This window comes from Pan troglodytes, chromosome 5 (assembly GCF_028858775.2).
Source record: "Pan troglodytes isolate AG18354 chromosome 5, NHGRI_mPanTro3-v2.0_pri, whole genome shotgun sequence".
In the NCBI taxonomy this organism is placed as follows: domain Eukaryota; kingdom Metazoa; phylum Chordata; class Mammalia; order Primates; family Hominidae; genus Pan; species Pan troglodytes.
Window position 1 is genome coordinate 155,117,024 of NC_072403.2, and position 22,328 is coordinate 155,139,351.

General features: G+C 40.2%; 1 protein-coding gene across 4 annotated transcripts in view; it reads left to right on the top strand.

The window, feature by feature from the left end:
* The window catches only part of AIG1 (androgen induced 1), a 328,654-nt gene that overhangs the window by 203,456 nt on the left and 102,870 nt on the right, over positions 1-22,328 (top strand). The gene's annotated exons all lie outside the window — the stretch shown is intronic.

Below are 22,328 nucleotides of genomic sequence, written 5' to 3' on the forward strand. Positions count from 1 at the left end.
GATTAAGGAGTGGTTGAAGAACATGTTTTCCTATCCTGAGTTGTCTAAAATTATGACATAGTTATTTTCATTATTGTATAGTTTTGGAGTCTTCCTTTACAAATGGTGGCTTAGGTGCTTGAGCAAATATATAAAACTTTATAAATCAAATTTCTGAGCTAGATAAACAGAATCCAAATTCAAAAGTAACTGAGATAAATTTTAGGGCAAAAATAAATTAGAATAAACAGAAGTAAACTTCCCAACATAGACAGTGTTGTTTAAGTCTATGTAATGTGTAGAGGAAAGCAGTGAAAACAACTGGCTGGGAAATGGACACTATGATTAAAATCTAAGGAAAATTAGGATTTCTTAAGTGGAAAAAGAAAATCAATGATACTTTAAAAGTTCCTCCAACCTCTTGTTTTCTCTCCTTCCCTTCTAAGTCTACAGTTTTATTTATGTCATATCATAGGCTGGTTTCTGGGGCTACAACTTTTACTGTACATTATGCTACTGACTTCTTAAACTCGAACGTTGGCTGTTCATTTGCCATCAGTAAATTTTATTTTGTCAGGTTTAGACATTTTTCTTGCACAGTGATTTTCAAATGTTTCTTTAGTTATTGAACCCTAAATCCAAACAAAATCTTCCATGGACATCGAGCAGATAAAAATGGAACCGTTACAGCTGAAATAGGGTGGAAAAGGATCTTACTGAAATAAACATATACTATCAATATGGCATTTGCCTAATCCAGTGTATACTTTATATATATGATTCCCCACTTCATTGGCAGTTTGTAGCAAATTCTTATTTTCTTTGTTTGGCACTCTCTAGATTTTGACATATTAGAAGAAAAAATAAAGTTATATTCTTTCAAAAACAGTCCAAATTAGCTGGAAGATACTTATTTTCTCTGACTCTTGTAAAAATGTCAGTAGGGTAAAAATGTCAATAGGGGATGCAAAAATTAAGACAACATACATGTCCTTTTCTTCATTTTATGACAATGGTGAGGAGGAGGCTAGAAATCTTAAATGATATAATTGGCTTTGGAAGCATTTTTAAGCTTTAGTCTCATTTGTCCGTAAAGCATGCAGCTAGAGTCACAGAATCTACACATTTAAGATATCTTATGGCTTTCCAGTGAATGGCTATTTCTGAAGGAATCACGTCAAAGCTCCCATGTCATTTTTGCTGAAGTCACTGTGTCAATTGCAAAGGCAGCTGGCGCTCCCACTGCCTCCGTCCATGCCCGATGGCTTTCATGGAGCGCTCCAAGATCCTGTGGTCTCATCCGTTCCTGGAGTCAAGAACACCTGAATCACTAAAATAAAATGAGGTTTGAAATGTGGTGTTTACTATTTAGAGTGATCTTAAATATTTACAAGTAGCATAACTTTGTAAAAAAACAAAAACAAAAAAAAATTGTTATTCAGGGACCTTCTCAAACAAATGAGGAAATCTTTAAAAATCAAGTTAAACTTCTGAAATTAGTACAAATAAACGCTTGTGAATCTTTAGGATTTTCAGTGGAAATACACAGTGAATTTTTGTATGTGTATATGTGTTTGAACGGTTATAGTTAAGCATTTATATTTTTTACAGAAGGCTTTATGCCTGCTTTTTTTGGTTTCTTGTTTGTTTAGTTTGGTTTTGGTTCTTTGTTTTGTTTTATTTTAGTTCTCACAACATTTCCAACCCTAAATGGCTCAGCAAATAAAGTTGCCATGTTTTATGTTATTTGCCTCAGGTCATGCAGAGGTTTTTAGCCAGGGTGTTTTTAATCTGCTGTTTTAACCTGTCAGCACATCATTGTTGGGTCTTGGGTCATCTGTCAAGTTCTAGGTGCTGTGCTAAGGGCCTTGGAGACAGAAATATAAGTCATGAGTTCTAATTCTCACTTTTTTCAATACTATATGTGGAGGATGGAGACAGTTCTAAAAGTATGCACTTGAGTGAGAGGCTGAGACCCCCCTAAAGTTTGTTACTTCCTGCCACCCTCAGGCTCAGCATATCCCTGCACAGTGGCCAGTTCTTTTTCTAACTGGGATTTCAAAAGTTAAAGAGGAGGAAGGGAAAGGAACAGAAACTAATAACTACTGAATGCCTGTTATAAGCCAACCTGATGCCCAGAGTCCTCTAATTGAATCCATGGTATCAATAGTATTTGAATCTAGGTATCCTTACTGACAAAGGCCGGACATTTCTCACTAGAATTAACCATTTCTATAAAATGCTAAAGAAGGGCAGTCCCCAGTTTCCTCACCTGTAAAATGAAGACAAAAGCCTTCCACCCTGTCTCGTCTGTCACTGAATGGGAGACTATTGATTGTGGCTGAACAAATTCAAATGAGCTCATGTTCATTCAGCCTCTTCATGAATTTTGTGAACAATCACCAGCATATTATAATTCAAATCATCAATAGAATTGTTTGTACTGATTCAGCAATGCTGATTGTATGTGATTCCAATGCAAAAATTTCTTCTTAGCCACTGCTAACACTAAAGAGAGCAATATCTTCCATTCTTACCCATATCCTTTTGCAAAACTCACAAAATTTTTGTTTAAAGATTTTTCTTCTTGCAAATGCTTCTGACTGCAGCCTCTGCCAGCTAATGGAGGTATTTTATGGGCTTTATTGGCAGAGAGAGAATCAAGGAGGGGTATGAAGTAGAATAGAGAAAGAAACCAAGGAAGGAACTAGCACAGTTGAGGCAAAGAGACATTTTGAAGAGTATAAATGAAAGCTTAACTTGAAAATAATTTGAGGAACAATTGTGAAAAAGTCTTATATTCTAGACCCACCCCCTGTCAAAACTGAGGTTGAAATTTGGTCCCCTCTGTGTTGGTGTTGGAAGATGTGGTCTAATGGGAGGTGTTTGGGTTATGGGGATGGATCCCTCATGAATAGATGGATGTCCTCGTGCAGGAATGGATTAGTTACCATGAGAGCAGTCAGACTCTTTTTAACAATCTGCTCTCATGGGAACCACATCCAAACCATAGCAGAGGTCAACAGAGACCTTGGCAAAACCATTTCCAGCAGATGATGGGGGCAGAAGACAAAAGTGCAGTGGATCCTCTTAGCCCATATATCCAATCTAAACTCTTGGGTCTAGAATTTAAGACTTCCTCTCTCTTCATGTGATCTCTTTGCACACATCCACTTCCACTTCTGCTTTCTGCCATGAGTGAAGGCAGCATGAGGCCCTTATCAGATGCAGCTACCCAATTTTGGACTTTCCAGCCACCAGAATTGTGAGCCAAATAAACCTCTTTTCTTTATAAAATACTCAGCCTTGGGTATTATGTTATAGCAACACAAAACAGACTAAGACAACCTGCATTTGCCAGAACTTCAATAGACATTTTTTAGTCCTAATTTTGCCTTTTCAGCAGCATTACATGCCATAGACCACTCTCTCCTTTTATTTTCTTCCCCTTGCCTTCCCTGATACTACACTTTCTGGTTTTCCTTTCATCTCTTTGGCTACTTTCTCTACTATGCATTGCGGGCTCATCTCTTCTGCCATCTAGCCATTAAACATGGAGTCCTTCAAGGTTTATTCTTGGGCCCTGTTTTGGTCTTAATATATATGTATGCCTTTCTTTTAAATGAGCGTATTCACAATTATAGCTGCATTTATCACCTAGCTAAGAATTCTTTTACAAGCTCCAGACTCTCATTAAGTTGAACATCAAAAAGTTTTCTCATTCCTTGCGTGCTCATAACCAAAATTGGGAACGTACCCCCAAACTTAGTTCACTGCTAGTGTTCCCTGTTCAGTTTTACCAGCCAGAAACCCAAAGGGAAGTCAGGAATGACTCTCAATGTTTCATATGAGCAATTAGTTGGGCAGTGGATAGGGAGCACTAGGAGAGCAGTAGCGGGGCACAATAACTGATCATAAATTTAGTTTTGGACTTACTGCATTTGAGTTGCCTAAAAGTTTTAGTATCATAAGATTTGAATGTAGTGACCTGGAAGCCAAGGGAAAAATTCTGTAGCGTATGTGGCCAAAGCTGCATTGGAGAAGGGAGTAATGAAGACAGTCAGGGTCTTGTGCTTCTTTTTTTTTTTTTTTTTTTTTTTTGAGACAGAGTCTCGCTCTGTCACCCAGGCTGAAGTGCAGTGGTGCGATCTCGGCTCACTGCAAGCTCCACCTCCTGGATTCATGGCATTCTCCTCCTTCAGCCTCCCAAGTAGCTGGGACTACAGGTGCCCACCACCATGCCTGGTTAATTTTTTGTATTTTTAGTAGAGATGGAGTTTCACCATGGTCTTGATCTCCTGACCTCGTGATCCGCCCGCGTCGGCCTCCTGCCGACTGTAAAGGGCTGGGATTACAGGCATGAGCCACCGCATCCGGCGGGTCTTCTGCTTCTTAAAGACACCTCCCCCTATCCCATCCAACTTCTTCAGTTTAGTATGTATTGTTGTGTTTGGCGTTTATTAAATAATTGAAATTTGAATCTATTCTCTGCTTTCCTTTGGAAACCAGTAAATTTTATTCATTCAGTTTTTCATTTATCCATGATAATAGATTCCCTGTTAGGTCCACTTAGTTCCAAGATAACTCAAAAACCTTTGGGGTGCTGTGGTCGCAAGAAAGAATCAGGAAAAGACTATAGCTGGAGCAATAAAATGATAACACAAACATTGACTGAGCACTTACCTTGTGCCAGGTACTGTAGTGACTGTTTTACATACATTGCCTGGTTTACTTCAGCACCACACCATTAGGTATTTATTCCTTTTTAAGCCCATTTTATAGCTGTGAGAATTGAGGCTTAAATAAATTAAATGTCTTCCCCAAGGTCACAAAGCTAGTGAGTGCAAAGCTAGAATTCCAACCCAGGTGTAACTTCAGTAACCACTCGGCTTCCCATCCCACAACTGCAAAAGCCTGCAATTCATTGAACAGTATATTTTGCTTAAAGAAGCCCTAATTCCCCTTCACCCCCCCGCCATCCCTTTGCTCATTAAAATTAACAAACAAAAAGAATGTCTTTCTCTTTGGTTTCAGCTCTTTAGCTGGTGGGAAGAGGAGGAGAAATTAAAAGTAAGGAGACTCCCAGAGTTTCAAACCCACAAGCAAACAGCCTGGAGATGACTTGAGTCATCTTCCACAAACATCTGATGTTGCAGAGGAATGGGGAAGGAAGAAGGAAAGCATGAGTAGCTCTTTTTTTTTTTTTTCTTTTGAGACAGAGTCTCCCTCTGTCACTCAGGCTGGAGTGCAGCGGCGCGATCTCAGCTCACTGCAATCTCCGCCTCCCAGGTTGAAGCGATTCTCCTGTCTCAGCCTCCCAACTAGCTGGGATTCCAGGCACACACCACCATGCACGGGTTATTTTTCTATTTTTAATAGAGACGAGGTTTCTCCATGTTGACCAAGCTGGTCTCGAACTCCTGACCTCAGGTGATCCACCCGCCTCGGCCTCTCAAAGTGCTGGGATTACAGATGTGAGCCAACGCGCCTGGCCACTGGTAGCTGTTAGGTGTTGGCATTTTCCAGCCCCTGCAAGGCTGAATTTGGGGGAGGTGTGTGAATACTGGTGGCCTTGGCCTAAGCAGGCAAAAGCTTCACCCTGAAAAGTAGCTTTGGTTAAATGTCAGAATTTATGTGGCAAAAAATCTATTAAAAAGCATATGTAAAGTATAGCCCTTACCTTTCCTCTATGCAATTTTTTTTAATGTTTGAGTCTAAAGCTTTTCAAACACACCTGGAGAAACTGAATCAACACCAGCCTATCCTCCACCAATGGGTTAAGTTCACAAAGATGGAAAGTTAGAGGAAACCTCATAAACTTAAAGAGTTACCATTGCTTCACAAGATAAAAAGAACTCTAGTTAAAGATACTCTAAACAAACAACTCTAGCTTTGCAGTGATTTAGGCAACATCTTGATGTCTTTTTCCTCATTGATTTTGGTGCATTAAATTTAAGTTGGCTGATAATCCTTGCACTCTTGAAAAAGCTAATGGTTAGTTTACAGCAATTTCTCTTAATGATTATCTTTCAGAAAGCATTTGAGTTATGAGAGAGAGTATCTAACTTATCCTGCTGTTGATAAATAGAACTGGAAGACATATTCAAGGTGCTGCTGCAAAGACACTTTCAGCAATTGCTGCAGCTCAGCCCATGGATGTTCAGTGAAATAAATAACAGAAAGCAGTCTAAGAATTTGCAAGAGGAAGTGTTTTTATATTGCTTAGCAAAATCATCTCTATATTAAAACCACTTGTAAATTTAAACTGTGCCAGGGGAGGGAAGGTAAATGGGCTTACATAATCCAAGTAGCATAGGAAATATTAAATACTTCATGTTGTTAAAACAGGGTGACATCATTTCCAAGGTACTTTTTTCTCCAGAAAATTGAAGGCTCCATCCGCAAGTAAGAAGTAGGAAGAATTATTTGCTGTGGGAGAAACTCTAACGTACAGCTCTGCCTTACACTGATTCTGCAGCTGGAAAACGAGAACTCCCCTGTATTATTTCATTTTTTCAAGCTGCAAAGCAAATAGGGGAACAGAGGTAAAGAAACTAAGAAAATTCTGAGAAGCCATCTTCAAATGATGGAAGGTGCTGCCAAGAATCACATTAACTTACTACTTGATAAATACAAATTTAAGAAATAGGGATTCTTACAGATTCCTACAATGATGAAAGGGATTTTACGCAGGATCAGAAAAAGGTAGAAGGAGGGAATATGCATCAAAACAGAACTAAAAATTGAAGACTCATTAGAAAAAAATAAAGGTTTATAGTCTAGCAAGGAAAGATCTTAAAAAGACTTATGTTATCTAGTAGAGTTTCCCAAAGGGCCAATCCAGGGATAGAAAATCATTAGGGGGACCACAGATGAATCATGCATTTTACACTTTTCTGCCAAAATGGTGGTCAGTTTTTCAAAAGTTCTCAAATGCGTTGTTATTGCAATGCTTTCTAATTTTCTCCCCTTTACATTCCTCCTCAAATAAATCTGCGTAGCCATCCTGAAATATTATTCATAAAATTAACACCACAGATGAGCAGATTGACAGAAGAGAGCCACAAGTAGTATTTGTTAGGGCACTGATGTCCCAGAGGACTGACTTGAAAGCTTGAAATGACTCTTTTGGTCATGATTATGTATAAGGAAGATCCGATTAGTACATCACCTTTACTCCCCCCAGTTGTCTTTGACTTTTCTGCATTGTAAATTCATATGGCCTTTCCCCAGTATTGCTTATGGTGACCAAGCATTTTTAAATGGTTCGCTAGCAAAGCAAAAGTCATCACTATTCAGCAATACCACTTTTATTTGATAGCTTCCCCTCTTTGTTTTCTATATCCTAGTCCTTTATTTGTTTTTTTTTTTTCTTTCTTTCTTTCTTATAACTTACTTAAGCTTCTACTTCCTTCTCACTCTCTTATTTCTGATGTCAGGAACATGCCGATTTGCCCTTTCTCCTGCTCATCTGCTCAGCTTATTATAAGCCCTGCCCTGGTTCTTCATATTTCTGTGTTTTCTTGGAAACACTTTATTCAAATATTTTCCTGTACATACACCACATTTTCTTTCATGTATGCTTTAAAAAAATTTTATGAATGTAACTTTAATAACAAGGTAACACCCACAATTTAAAGAACATTCTAAAAAATATAAAAATGTAGAAACAAGAAAGATCACTCATGGTTCTTCAGACAAAGGAATCGGTGTTAACATTATGATGTGCTCCTTTTAGATTTTTCCATGTAATATTTATGAAACTAAATATGATAATATAAATATGTTTTGATGTTCTTTGATGTCTAAATATGATATATAAGTATTTTAGATGTTTTTAATGGTTGTGTAATATTCTACCGAGTGGATATATATCTTAGTTGAAAAACCATTCCCCAATGGTAGATTATTAAGATTATTTTAAATTATTTTGCTACTGTAAGTAGGGCTAGGGAAAATATCTTTGTTTACCAAGCTGAAGGAGAATGTGTTTTATCTTGTGTTTATTTCTTTTATTTAGGCTGGTTATTATTTCTTTAGCATAGATTCCCAGGAATCGAATTATAGTCCTTGTTAGTAGGGACAGTTTGCTTCTAAAACAGTGGTTGAGTTGTATTTTCTGTCCAGTATTCATGAGAGGTGCTTTTCACTTTATTCTTGCAACATGACAGATTCTTATAAGAAAAGTTTGCTAATTTAGTATGTGTAAATGGTTTTTAACTTGATTATAACTGTTTATTTTATTCATATGAGTGCGTATATGCTTGGGTATTTATTAGCCTTTATTCATTAATTTTTTCGCCCCTTTCATCTTTCCTTTATCTTGTGCCCACACTGCGGATTTCCAGTGCTTATCCTTATTCGCTCCTGCTCACTTTTCCTCCCTCAAAGTTATTTTTGCATTCTCTTTTGTCTGGTGTCCAGTAACTTGTGGGGCAGTGGGACCCAAATTGCATTTTAAGATCTTTTTTATGAGATGTTCTCAGCAGGCATCTTCAAGGCCCCAAATTCTCTTTTTGTCCCCCACTGTGAAAAACTGATTGGCATCTGGTGATGGGCAGGGCACGGGTGCCTGGCGCTTGCAGGAAGCCCCGCAGGAGGTGCACAGAGCCATGGTGGATGAAGTGTGGCCAAGCCAGCACAAGGTGGGGGACCAGATGTCGCCCGATTATGTTCCATTGAAATCCAAACAAAGCCCCAGATTCAGGATCATTTCCTTGAGACTCCCCAGTTGGAAATTGGCACCGAGCCAGAATCTCACAACAGCTGGTCTCCCCATGCTAGGATTTATGTGCCTTACCAAAAACTTTACCTGTGTGTTATTGATTGGTTTCTGTAAAGCAATGAAACAATATTTTGAAGACCCAAAGCATACTGCTCTCTGCTGAAAATAAAAAGACCATATATCACTGAACACACCAGCAAGTCTTATTATAGGCTTGAAAACTCTGAGAAGGATGCGTTTTCCTTTTTATTTATGCCACCCATGTTAACCTTGAGGCTGTGTACTGACATTTGCAGCTTCGCAATGACAACACTCCACTCTTGTTAGGAGACCAAGTCCACCCTTTGGAAATAAATTATATTATAAAATAAGCTTTCAAGGGATACCAGCAGATGAGAAATCATGCTTATGTTTCTCATCATCTAGTTTGTGTTGAGAAATCGGAGAGTCTTTCCAAAATCTCATTACTTGTTATCATCCAGGTCATTTGCATTTATGTCCTTCTCCTTTCCTCCTGCAAAGGAAGATGAACTACAAGCCTGGCAGTTTCATTGTTCTGGATAACGAGGAGGAAAAACCGACAAACAAAAGCCACTCTATTCTGCCCCACCCTCAAAGATACTGAAGTTGGTTGTGCTGAGCCACAGGGGAAGATTGTAATTTAAAAACAAAAACTAGCATTTCTTTGTTAAATAATCGTCATGAAAGCATTTATATTCATATTATACTTGGCTAAATATGTATTCCTGATGTGAATCCAGGAACTCTGTTTTATGCATTGCCTTGATCCCTGGCTGCTGCTGCTATCTCAGTCACCTGATAATGTCTCAGTCTTTCTCTCATTCTCTTCCCTCTTCCCCTCTCTCTGCCCCTCTAGCTGCCTGGCGGTCCTCAACTCAGATTCTCAGACCTCACAGTGAGATTTTGGAGCTAACCCGCTCCATTAGAAACAAACAAAATAAATTGTTTCCATTCCCCAAAGGAATGTGCTAAAGCCTTTTTCCTCTTTAACATGGATGCAATTTAAGTTTGGCAAGAGCTGAACACAATATACCTCACTAGGAGGAGAAAGATTTCTGAGACCCTGATAGAAAGAACTAAACACCCCCTCATCCTTCCTGTGAACTTAAAGTGACAAAAAGTAACCTGGTAATGCCTTCGGTATTCACAGTGTTTCTGCAAAATCCTCACTCATTCCCTCATTCCATAAACATGCATTAAGCACCTACTAACTGAAAACGCTGTGTGCACATTCCTTCCCAGCTGTTCCTTCAAGGTGCATTTCATTTGCTCAATCTCTAGCCCCTACCATGCCACAGGCATTCAAATGTCATTCAGTGGCATTTCTCTTCATTACTCTGATTTAGAATCCTGCTTATCTGTAGTGTTTCACAGGCGATGACTTGAAGGGCAATAAGAATAATATGGCCCATAAGCTGGGCGCCATGGCTCACGCCTGTAATCCCAGCACTGTGGGAGGCCGAGGCAGGTGGATCACGAGGTCAGGAGTTCAAGACCAGCCTGGCCAACATGGTGAAACCCCATCTCTACTAAAATACAAAAATTAGCCGAGCATGGTGGCGAGCACCTGTAATCCCAGCTACTCAGGAGGCTGAGGTAAGAGAATCGCTTGAACCCAGGAGGCAGAGGTTGCAGTGAGTCGAGATCGTGCCATTGCACTCTGGCCTGGGCAATAGAGTAAGACTCCGTCTCAAAAAAAAAAAAAAAAAAAAAGAATAATAATATGGCCCATTCATTGCAGGTGTTAAATGGAAATCGCCTGAGATCAGCTGTCAAGAATTAATCAGGGATACTTACTGTACTATGTACTTGAAACTAAGAGGGTAGACCCTAAGTGTTAACACACACACACACAACTATGTGGGGTGTTGGATATATTAATTAGCTTGATTGTGGTAGTCATTTAACAATGTATCCATATATCAGAACCCCAAGTTGTACACTTTAAATATATACAATTTCTGTTTGTCAATTATACCCCAGTACTGAAAAAAAAAATGGTCAAGAAGGGCTGGGCATGGTGGCTCACACCTACAATCCCAGTGCTTTGGGAGGCCAAGGCAAGAGGATCACTTGAGGGCAGGAGTTTGAGATCAGCTTGGGCAACATGATGAGACCTCATTTCTACAAAAAATAAATTAGCTGGGCATGGTGGAACACACCTGTAGTTTAGCCCTACGCAGGAGGCTGAAGTGGAAGGATTGCTTGAGACCAGGATTTCAAGGCTGCTGTGAGCTATGATCACACCATGGCACTCCAGCCTGGGTAAGAATTCATTAAGGACAATAATATGATCTAGAACCAATTTAAGCAGAGCCAAAAGAAGGACCTGACCTCAAAGAATATGCACATGAATCAGAAAAGCGACCCAGTCCTTGTCAACGTCCTGCTTCTCTCTCTTTCTTTTCCCTTTCCTAATCCTCATCTCTGTTTGTAAAACATCTCCTGCTCATGGATTTAAAGGATTCAAACATCTTTGTTCAAATTCTGGAAGTCATGGTGCTTCCCCCAGACTGAGGTGATTGCCACTGAGGATCAGATCCCAGGTGAGTTGAGGGCAGAGGAAACGGTCCTCTGAAGCCACGTTGGAGAAGGGCTTGTTGGACTTCCCTTTACTACAAGAACGCCTGCTATTCTTCATGCATCCTAGCTTTTCCTAGTCATTCTTTATTCCTTGATCATATTCACCCACTTACCAAAACACTTACTGGATTGATTTTTACTTTTAGTGTGTTCTACTTTCATAATCCATAAGCTGCCTATCCTCGTATAGCACAGCACACAGCTATTTTTTTTTTTTTTTTTTTGATTCCTAGCCCCAGTAATCCAGGAACTGGCCATTATATCTAGTTCATGCAACCCATAAAGTTGCACATTCTGTACCTTTTGAATAGTCTTTCTCTCATCTTTTTCCCCTTCATCCTTTCTGATTCTTGAAGCTGAAAAGATTCTCAAGGCTCCAAGTTAGCCCTGCCCTCATCTTGGTTCCTTCTTCAGTGGCTACCAGATATCATAGACTTATGACTATCAAAGCAAGAGGAATATGGAGTCAGGGAGATATATTGGCTGGAGCAAGGGGTGGGCCTGAAGACAAAAGTTGATGAGCAGTTTTTGAAGGTCCAGTCTCTGTTCATGAGGGAGGCTCCTGGTGAAGAGATAGAAATGCCACTCATCACTGTGTACACTGGGGACTTTTCCGTTTACCTGAGATAGTCACAGAATGGAGACCTGACTCCTAGGGGTCAACCAAAGTAGGTACGAGGAAGGATCTGCAGCTGGTTTAAGCTTTAAAAATGTGCCTCTACCCAGGATTAGGCTGCAGAGGCTGATGAAAATGTCTGGTTTCTTTGATTTGGCTGAACTCTGTGAGCACAATGTTGTAATACTGTTGATCTCATGCTGATCTGAAGCTGGCCAAAATATATATCCATGATGAATTATAATAAAAATAGGGAGGATTATGACTTGATATATACAGTTTGGGAAATAAAGCCATTTAAAATATTGGTCTGTGGGTGAAAATGACAAAACATAGGGCCATAAGGAGGAATAAAACCAAAGGTTGGTTGTGTGATCTACATGTGGAGCTCAGAGCATGTTTCTTCCTCCAGCCCCCTTCCCCGTTGCTCTGCCTCATGAGGGAATTAGCACTTGGTATTGTCTGTACGACTGGCATTGTTCCCTGAGCCTCGAGTCTACGGGGACCACAACTAGATGGTCTAACCTGTGCCTTATTCAGCTGAATAAGGTGTTGAATAGCTACAAATTGATAACAAGTTTTAAAAAGCATGAAGTGCCAACTATGCCCTGGCTAGTAAGAAAGACAGTTATATGTCAAGGAGGCTTATTAGCTGTGCATGACCATATATAAAATTACAGGGGCTGACTATAGCACCAAAATTAGGTGGTGGTAAGGAATTTAATCATGTACTGACCAATTTCTTGTTTCATAAGAACACTAAGTCCCTGTAAGTGCCAATGTCAGCAGATTCATAACCCTGCAGCGCAATTGTGGATTGTCAGAATCTGTTAACTGTAGGTATGCCATCTATGGATTTTAAAATCAGAGGTTCAGACTAGCTGTATTACTTGGTGTAGTGTTAACCATGTTTGGTGGATGCCAGGATGTGCCACACAGGTCCCCTTTGGGGATTGGACTTACTTCCCCAGCAGGTGGGAGTGCCGTCAGTTTCAGCCCTCTGCTCTAAGCCCTCTCCAGAACTGCCCTTATGTGAAGACAGCAGCCTTACTAAGTTCAGACCCCCTTCCTGTGGCAGCCCTCATCCCATAACTGGTCCATGCTGGGGTATAAAGACCTGACCCACTTCCTCTATTAGGGGCAACTCTGAAGGGCAGGGCCTTCACAGCTTTGCAGCTCCTAGTAGGGTGGGCTCAGGCCCTTGTTCAGACTGCATTGCAAGGCCATACCTTCCTTGCCTAGATCACACTTTCTTACTTTCCCTGGACAGGTGTTGGTCCTAGAACACTTCCCTAATAAACTTCTGCATGCTGATTTCCATCTCAGAATCTGCCACACAGGGAACCTGACCAGCAACAGTACGACAATCTGGATGGCTTGAGTCAGAAGGTGATAAGTTAGAAATAAAGCACTGAAATTTAAAGGGCAAGCATGAGAATGACTCAAATGAAAAAGACAGTATCAAGTGCTGACAAGGATTCAGAATAAGTGGAACTCTCATACACTGCTGACGGGAGGGTCTATTGGTACAATCATTTGGAAAACTCTTTGACTCTGTCTGTTAAAGTTGAATATCTGTGATCATGTCCTATGAGCTAGCAGTTTCTCTCCTCAGTATATATGCCTAAGAAAAATGCAAGCATGCCCACCAAAAGAAGAATACACACAAATGGGCATAGCAGCACTCTTCCCAAATGCACCAAACTGGAGAGAACCACAGTGTCATCAATAACAGAATGAATAAATACATCATATTATAGTCACACAATGGAGTACTATGCAGCAATGAGAAGGAAAACTACAGCTCCACAAGGCAATACAGATGAATATCACAAATATAATATTGAACAAAAGCAGCCAGACACAAAAGAAGACATAACATATGATTCCATTTATACAAATGTAAACATCGGCAAAACTGATGTACGGTGTTTGAAGTCAGAGTGGTGGTTGCCTTTATGGAGATTCACTGTGACAAGAAGAAGTCTGAAGGGGATATTCTGGAAGGCTTTCAAAGCTGTTTTTGATCCAATTGCTGGTTACTGGAGTGAGTTCACTTTAGGAACATTTGTTGATTTTTCTGGACACTCACTATTTGTGCACTTTTCTGTGATATGGTATAGTATTTAAACTCAGAGTTTATATAGTGAAGGAAGAAGAAGGAAGGGCAGATGTAAACACTGGATACAAAAAATGTGACATCACGGATGTAGACAAAAATTCCCAAGATTCAAACAGGACCCCTACTGTCCAGTACTGCAGACTCCTATAGATGACAAGTCTGAGGTCCAGAAGGGCTCCAGTTGGCTCAAAGTTACATAGCCAGCTAATGGTGAAAGACTTCCTGGCCCCATCCTTTCCCCCTCTTCCCACACTTAGCAGAGCCAATGTGGTCACTAGAGTCTCCATTCATCTGAGCTCAGCATTGACCACAGAATCATCCAGGCAGCCTAAGCAAGATATGCAATGTACAGGGAAATAAAACATGAGCAAAGACCTGAAAAAGGCATAGGAATTTGATGTAACAGAAATGTTATCCATTTCTTAGAGGCCTTTCTCCACCTATTACCTACTGTCTTCCCACCCACGCTTCTATAACTATCCACAATGCTTTGTGTTGAAAGTGTGTCATTTTCTTTTTGCAAAGCCAAAGACTACGGAGAAAAGGTTTTGAGCTGTGAGCTAAATTGCCTTTTTCTCCCTTGGCTTTTTCCTATGATCTTTGGGAGAACTCTAGACTATACTGGGCTCTAAAGGCCCCTTTTGAGAGCATTGCCTTATGTCATGGAATCATTGTGAAAAACAGCTAAGTTATAACTACTTTATATGTGTTTAAATAAGTTAGTATTTCTCTAAGAGCTTTAATTTCATTTAATAGGTGATAGAGATGACCTTGAAGATTAAAGCTGAAATATTCTTCATTCTTTAAGTATGTTAATATGTGTGTGTGCACATTTGTGTGTGTGCACATGGGTATGTGTGCTTGTGTGTGTGTGCATGGATGAGTGTGTGTGTTTGCATGTGTGCAAATGCATGAATCTGTACTAGTATATATGCTTGCATGTCGTGTGCTTGCGTATGTTTGCATGTGTGTGTGCATATGCACAGGCACATTCTCTATTAATATAATGCCATTTGCAGGGTGCTTGCCACTCTCTTGAGACTCATGGTTCTCTGCTTTCGATTACACTCAGACTAGTCCAAAACCCCTCTGAACTAATTCTAATCAACTTGGAAGCCACCACACTCAGGCATGAGGCCGTCAAATGTGAGTGTTTGCAGATGTCAGTGCAGAGATGGCAGGAATCCAGGAGGACAGATCAAGGCTTAGTCACTGAAAAATACATGCCAGTGCATCCCAGCTCCAGAGCACCATCTCAGCCCATAAGAAAAACGTGTCATGACAGTAAATCAATAACCCCTTGGAGATGATTCGTTTCTGAAATATCCCTGATTAATTATGCCAGTCCATGCTTGGCAAGAGTACTTTGCTCCAGCATTAACCTAATGCTTTTTGCATGAAGCAGGATTATAACTGGTTCTCATAAGTCAAATTTGACATTTTAAATCAGGCTTTAAAGGTTTGGGTTATAGATTTTATAATGTCTCCATGTCAAACATAATTGCTCTTATTGCTGCTAGTAGACGTTTGCCAATCAATCAAAATAACATTTATTTTCATCATAAACAAGGGTAAATTAAAACCATTTGAAATCATTGTATTTGAAAACTTAGTGAAGAAGCATCTTTAGTATCATTGAAATTTGCTTCCTCACTGTGATATATGGGAGCGTGATGAAATTATATAAGTCGATGGAAATGTGTTACTATTTTCACCTTGAAAAATTAATGCCTCTACATGTTTTGTGAATACGCGGCTTAAATTTGGTGGCTTATTCCCATATGATTATGATTTGGGGCAAAATAGCTCCCTTTCTTTACCTAATAGGAAATTATCATTTTTGTCCCTTAAAGATGAATATATCTTTCAGTTTACTTATAAATTGCATTCAGGAACTTATTTCTTATTCCTCTTAAATTGCAAGTGTTTTTTTTTCTCTAAGAAAAGTTAGTGGAAAAAGAAGATTTGCTTAAGGGGAAGTCATACTAATAGGTTCCTTCAACAAAAGCTTAGCATACAATGGTCAACTGGTTTGTACCTTCTCCCTAAAGTACTTCCAATGCATCAGGGTCACCTTCCCTTACGGTAATTATAGCATTATGTGGTATATTACTATGCTATTTCTATACTGTATGTGTACACTATTTCTATTTGATTATACTGAGATAGATCTCAGTATAGTCATTGAGTGCCATCATGTAGGTATGCAGTGGGAACACGAAAAAGAGGGATTAACTCCGCCTGAGACAGAGCTGACCTTATGGAATAGTGTAGTAGTCAGAATAGGCTAACTTACCCAAAGATAGTAACTTCATTCTGAATTCTCTGTAGATTAACCCCACAAAGTTTCTCATTCACACAAAGTATGTTGTTATCCAGTTGACCCTCCAGAGCTGCTTTCTTCCAGGTGGTAATGCAGGGATCCAGAACCCTTCCATCTATGATCTTAACATGTGGCTCTCAGGTCACCATGGTAGAGAAGAGAGAGAGTGAACACACACCAGCTTTTAAATGCACTGGCCTAAGAGTGTCCACATCGCTTCTGTTAATAATAGGCCCACTGGCCAGGACTAGAGCTTTCTGTGGCCCCGCCTAACTGAGGATGCATAGAAATGTGAGGCTGATTGTTTGATGAGAGGAAAATGACTCTGCAGTATGTATATACCAAGGATAAAATCCCAAATATTAAGGGATTGCAGTCAGAAAGAAGATTAACAAAGACGTGAAAGTTTGAGGTCTTTTAGTGGAACAATAACAGTTGCCAGTCCAGAGTGGTATAAGATTAATCTAGAAAAGTAGGTTGAATCACATAGTAAGGGCCTTTGAAGGCAATGCCAAGAAACTTGGACTTCGCCTGAAAATAGTGGGAAGATTTTGGCCAGGTGCGGTGGCTCATGCCTGTAATCCCAGCACTTTGGGAGGCCGAGGTGGGCGAATCACAAGGTCAGGAGTTCAAGACCAGCCTGGCCAACATGGTGAAACCCCGTTTCTACTAAAAATACAAAAATTAGCTGGGCATCGTGATCGGCACCTGTTATCCCAGCTACTTGGGAGGCTGAGGCAGGAGAATTGCTTGAACCCGGGAGGCGGAGGTTGAAGTGAGCTGAGATCATGCCATTGCACTCCAGTCTGGGCGACAGAGTGAGACTTCGTCTCAAAAAAAAAAAAAATTGTGGGAAGATTTTAAAGAAGAGAACCACATAGTCAGAATTATGTTTTTAAAGCCATACTCTGACATTGCAGGATGCTGATATCTATGAATAAGTGGATTCTACTGAGAAAATATCTGAAAAGCAGGTGAATAACATTAAAATCCTAGGTTATTGTTTTTCAAGCTTCCTTTTGTTAAATTTCAGAGTGCTGTGAATGATGTTTCATTTTTCTATAGTTGATCCCCAAACTTGTCACTTTTTCGTGCTCTTTAAGAAAATACTTCAATGCTTTAAATTTTACTGACTGCAGGAACACCTACTTGAGTTTCACTTTTCCCTTGCCATTCACCTCTGCTGTGTCCCCCATTGCTCTCTCTTCTTGCATTCTTCACCTCACTCCCCAGAATATTTCTTTATTAGTCCATTTTCACGCTGCTGATAAAGACATACCTGAGACTGGGTAATTCATAAAGAATGAGAGGTTTAATGGACTCATAGTTCCACGTGACTGTGGAGGCCTCACAATCGTGGTGGAAGGCGAAAGGCATGTCTTACATGGTGGCAGGCAAGAGATCATGAGAGCCAAGCAAAAGGGGAAACCCCTTATAAAACCATCAGATCTTGTGAGACTTATTCACTACCATGAGAACAGTATGGGGGAAACTGCCCCCATGATTCAATTTTCTCCCACCAGGACCCTCCCAAACACATGGGAATTATGGGAGCTACAATTTAAGATGAGAATTGGGTGAGGACACAGCCAAACCATATCAGTTTCCAAAATACTATTAAGGAGAGTGGGCCACCAAAAACACAAGAAAGGTAGCACAAATCTCAGAAAGAGAATGCCTCTCCACGACAGCAGCTTGGAGTTACTCTCCCTTCTTCCCCTCTACCTCCATGAGGCCCTTGCTACCTATGGGATTTACCCTCTGACATGGGCATAGAGACTGACCTGTTGTCCCTCAGACCCTGGAATCTTAAGAAGCTGAATGGTAGGACGATGAGAGACGATTTCAGGTTCCTTCTCCCAGGCACAGCCATGACGCAGTCAGCTCCCCTTCCCTTATAGGAGATCTACCCCTGGCCATTCTTTTATCCTTCGGTTGTCCTGGTGCTCCATAGGCAGCAGAGCATTGGGAGTCAAACTGCCCAAGTCTGAGCACAAACTCACCACCTTCCAGTTGGATAAACTTGTGCAACTTTCTTAACTTCTTGTGCCTCAGTCTCTGTAAAATGGAATTGATGATGATAATAACATATACCTTGAGGCATTATCTTGAGAATTAAATGAGTTTTATTCCATGTAAAGTGATCAGTACAGTTCCTGGCATGCAATAAGTAGATCTCATAGAATAACTTCAATTATTTGCATGTGTTGTGTGAGCCACTTCTACTCCAAGATCCTATACATGCAACCCCAGTGAATGAGATCTTTTCCAAGGTGAGAGACTTTAAATTTTTATTCACCTAATTGAGACACGTTTCCCAGAACAGCAGTCCGTTGGAGGCAAGGATGACTGGTGTATAGTAGGAATATGGTATTTATTGGATGAATGAATGAATGAATGAACAAACGAGCATAGGAAGCAGTGTGTGTCAGTAAAAGAGCATGTTTTAGAGTCAGGTAGATCTGGAATCAAATGTTGGCTACACCATTTATGAGTTCTACACTACCTTTGACAAGTGAACCCCTCTGTTCCTTCATTTCGTCATGTATAAAATGAAGAAGATAACTACTACATTAGGATTGCTGTGAGAATTAAATATGATAACAGTGGGAAATGTCTAGTATAAACTCAGCATATATTAGGAGCTCAGTAAATGGTAGTTATTATTATTGTTATTCCATATTTCTGCACATCCAGTTAATGATAGAGGAAGCAGCATAAACACAGAGGGATGAAATAAATATTTTCTTTGTTTACCTGTCAAATTGACATTTACAAAGTTAGGCTAGCTTTCTTTTTGTTCTTTATCTTATGTTGTTGTCTGTATTGTGGAGCTTATTAAAGTAAAGGAGAAAAAGAAGAGTAGAAAGGGGGAAATTGTAGGTGACAAGGCTGCAGAGAGGTGAGGAAGAGGTGTGAGGCTGTGGAAGTGGCCTAGAAGAAAGTCATGGAAAGTCCCTTCCTTGAAAAGCCAGCAGGATAGAAACCAGGCAGGAGAGGGGAGCGACTTGTCAGATAAATCTCTCCTCTCTTCACTCCCTTCTCCACTCTTTCTCCAGCTTAATCTTTCTACTATTAATATCCAAATTTGTTTCTCCTACTTCTCTAGATCTTAAACTCCATGGAAGATGTCTGAACCTATAGAGGAACGTCTGCTTCCTGCAGGGCAGACTCCAGCTCAAAGCCCTCTAGGGTTTGGCAGACACCTCCCTCACCCTCACCTGTGCAAACCCAGCTCTTCATCCTCTTTCACGTCTTGCAGTGGTAACAGTGCCCTTAGTGGACTGTGCTGTACCTTTACTTTTTCTTCTCCTTGGCCATGTGAATGAATGCTGTCCTTTACCCTTCTACTTATCAACCCCTAGTCACATTTAAAAACCCAGTTCTAATGTCCACCATGATATGAGATCTTTCCTTGACATAACCAAGCAGAGCAAATCACTCTGGCCTTTGTGCCATTGTTGGTCTGCAAGTCTGCATACAGCTCATCATAGTATAGTGGTTTGCCTGTCTGAGGGCATTCATTAGAGGTGCTATTCTGTGAGAACTACACATACTAATTGGGAAATCTTCGTGGAAGAAAGCAAACACTAAGTCACTTAAAAATGGATGTTATATTTTATGGTACAACATGGGTCATCTCTAGCATCCCAGTCACAAAAAGAATTCCTTAATTGGTGGCCCACAGGCTGCTGAGCTGAAAAGGAAAGAGAAAATACACACCGCACTGCAGCCTCCTGGTAATGCCATGGCCCCTTAGCACCTCCTGGGTGTCCTCATTAGGAGGATTCAGCAAGAGATAGTTACTGCCTCAAGTCATATTTAAAATCTTTAAATGCAAAAATAATAGCCCAGTAAAACGTGTCACCGTCCTAGTGTAATGGTTCCTATGACATATAGTTGCTCTTAATTGCAACGATATGCATGTCTTAATTAAGTGTGCAACACTGTTTTATTTGGCGTAATTATTAAAACCATATCCTAAGAGTTGTTGGGGCTAATGTTAGAAGTGAGTAAATTCCAAATTTAGTCCTTAGCCTATAAAGAGTTTTGGAAGTGCCCAGAACATACTGGCACTCAGTAAGTATTGTTCTGTCTGAACCTGAGTTTTTCACCTTGGGTCACTGTTTCTAACCTCATTTTGAACATGAGGTTGTTCTGGTGTAAGAGCATCTCAGCCTGGTTTGACAGCCGGCAGGAACAGGTATCCAACATATGCCAAAAAGGCACAGTTAAAAAATGCCCTGGCAGTTTCTGGAGAGAGATTCTATGCCATGCTGATAGGTAGCACCAAACTAAAGCCAGCACTGGGCGCTGGGGAGAGGGAGACCCATGACAAGGGGAAGTTCTGTTTGACTTCTGGAGAAACAGAAACTATAGTGGCTGAGACTGGCAGTTCCTCATCATTCAAAACACTACAATGTCTCTACTAGGAAGGGAGGGAGGGAGGGTGGCGATTTTGAGCTGACCAATTAGCAAAATTAATAATGATAGTTTCAAGATAAAACATTTTGTCAGATTTCCCGACGTAAAAATTCAGGGGATTTTTTTGGAGCCTGCATCAGTTTTCTTTCCAAGCTACTTCGGATGTCATTTCTATCTCCCTTGAAGAGGAGAAACATCTCATCCAGCTAACACTGTTCAGTGGCCCCAAGGGCAGATCCACCTTGATTCTCTTCATGCCCTCACTAATGCTGCGTTTTCCTGTATTCTTCGAACATTTGACTTATTTGGGAAGCCTAGAAGCTTTGCCAAAGATTAGGATCAGCCAGAGTTTGGTGATTTTTCTCAGTTTTTCTCATGTCCCCTTTCTATTGTTTTAGATCATGTTTTGCTAATGCAATGGGCTTTATTTCCAAACCTGGAAATTTCTTCTTGCTTTATTTCAGGATAAAAATGTTCTCATTTTTAATACCCTTTTGTTCTATGGGGGGGTGAGAGGAAACAGGAAAAAGTAAACAAAATATTCGAGTTACAATCTAGAGTGCACAATTTTTGTATCTTAGGATAGCTTTTCATACTATTCTTATTTACAATATAGCTATAAACTTATTGGACCTCCTAGGAACCCTTCCTTATCCCATCTTCGTAGGCAAGTCCAGTCATATCGCTGGCCCTGCCTGCAGTCCAGGTGCTTATAAGAATACAGGTGCACAGTAACACAAAGATATGCACGTTGCAAAGATATGCATGTCTTTATTAAGTGTGCAACACACATGCACATGCACACTGCCATCTTTTTATTTATGATCCAAAGTTGTCGTTGGGTTATTAGAAAACATGAAGGCAAGAACAAGCTCATCTAGTGATTTGATGCACACAGAACTGTGCAAACACTTCCAGAGGCCTGCCTGTATCCTACAGGTGCCAGTAGCGGACAGGGGATTGCCAGGTCTCTTATGACCCAATGAGGTTGGCCACACCTCACATACAGAAGCTGGTTTTACTTCTGAGGAAAAAACGATTCTTGCCTGGTGTTCATATGATGTGGGAGTAGTACCCTCCTATTAAAAAATATTTTGGAGAGAAGGAGAAAGACCAGAGAAATAGCAGTTGAACATAGTCTTCAAATATTGCCTATTAATTTTTGTGTTGTACACTCTGATTATAACTCTCAATTCTAGAGATCTAAAATAGTCTTGAGAGCTCCCCTAATTCATCCATCTGACTTGCCTGGATTTATACCATCATGCAGCATAATTTTTGTCCTTCTATTAATCCACAGCGAAGATTATTCCAAAACTTCTCTGTAGTTTATAGGTCATTCATTGCCATCACAAATAGTCCGAAATTTTCCCCAGGAGCCAGTCCAGATCCTTCTTGTGTAGTGTGAATATTTTTCCTTTAATACCATTACATTCGTCTGTCAGAATCTAAACCTCCAACTCATCCATCTTTCCAGTTTCCTGGTGAAAGAACATCCATTCATAAATCAAATAATCTAGTAGTTAGAAGGTAC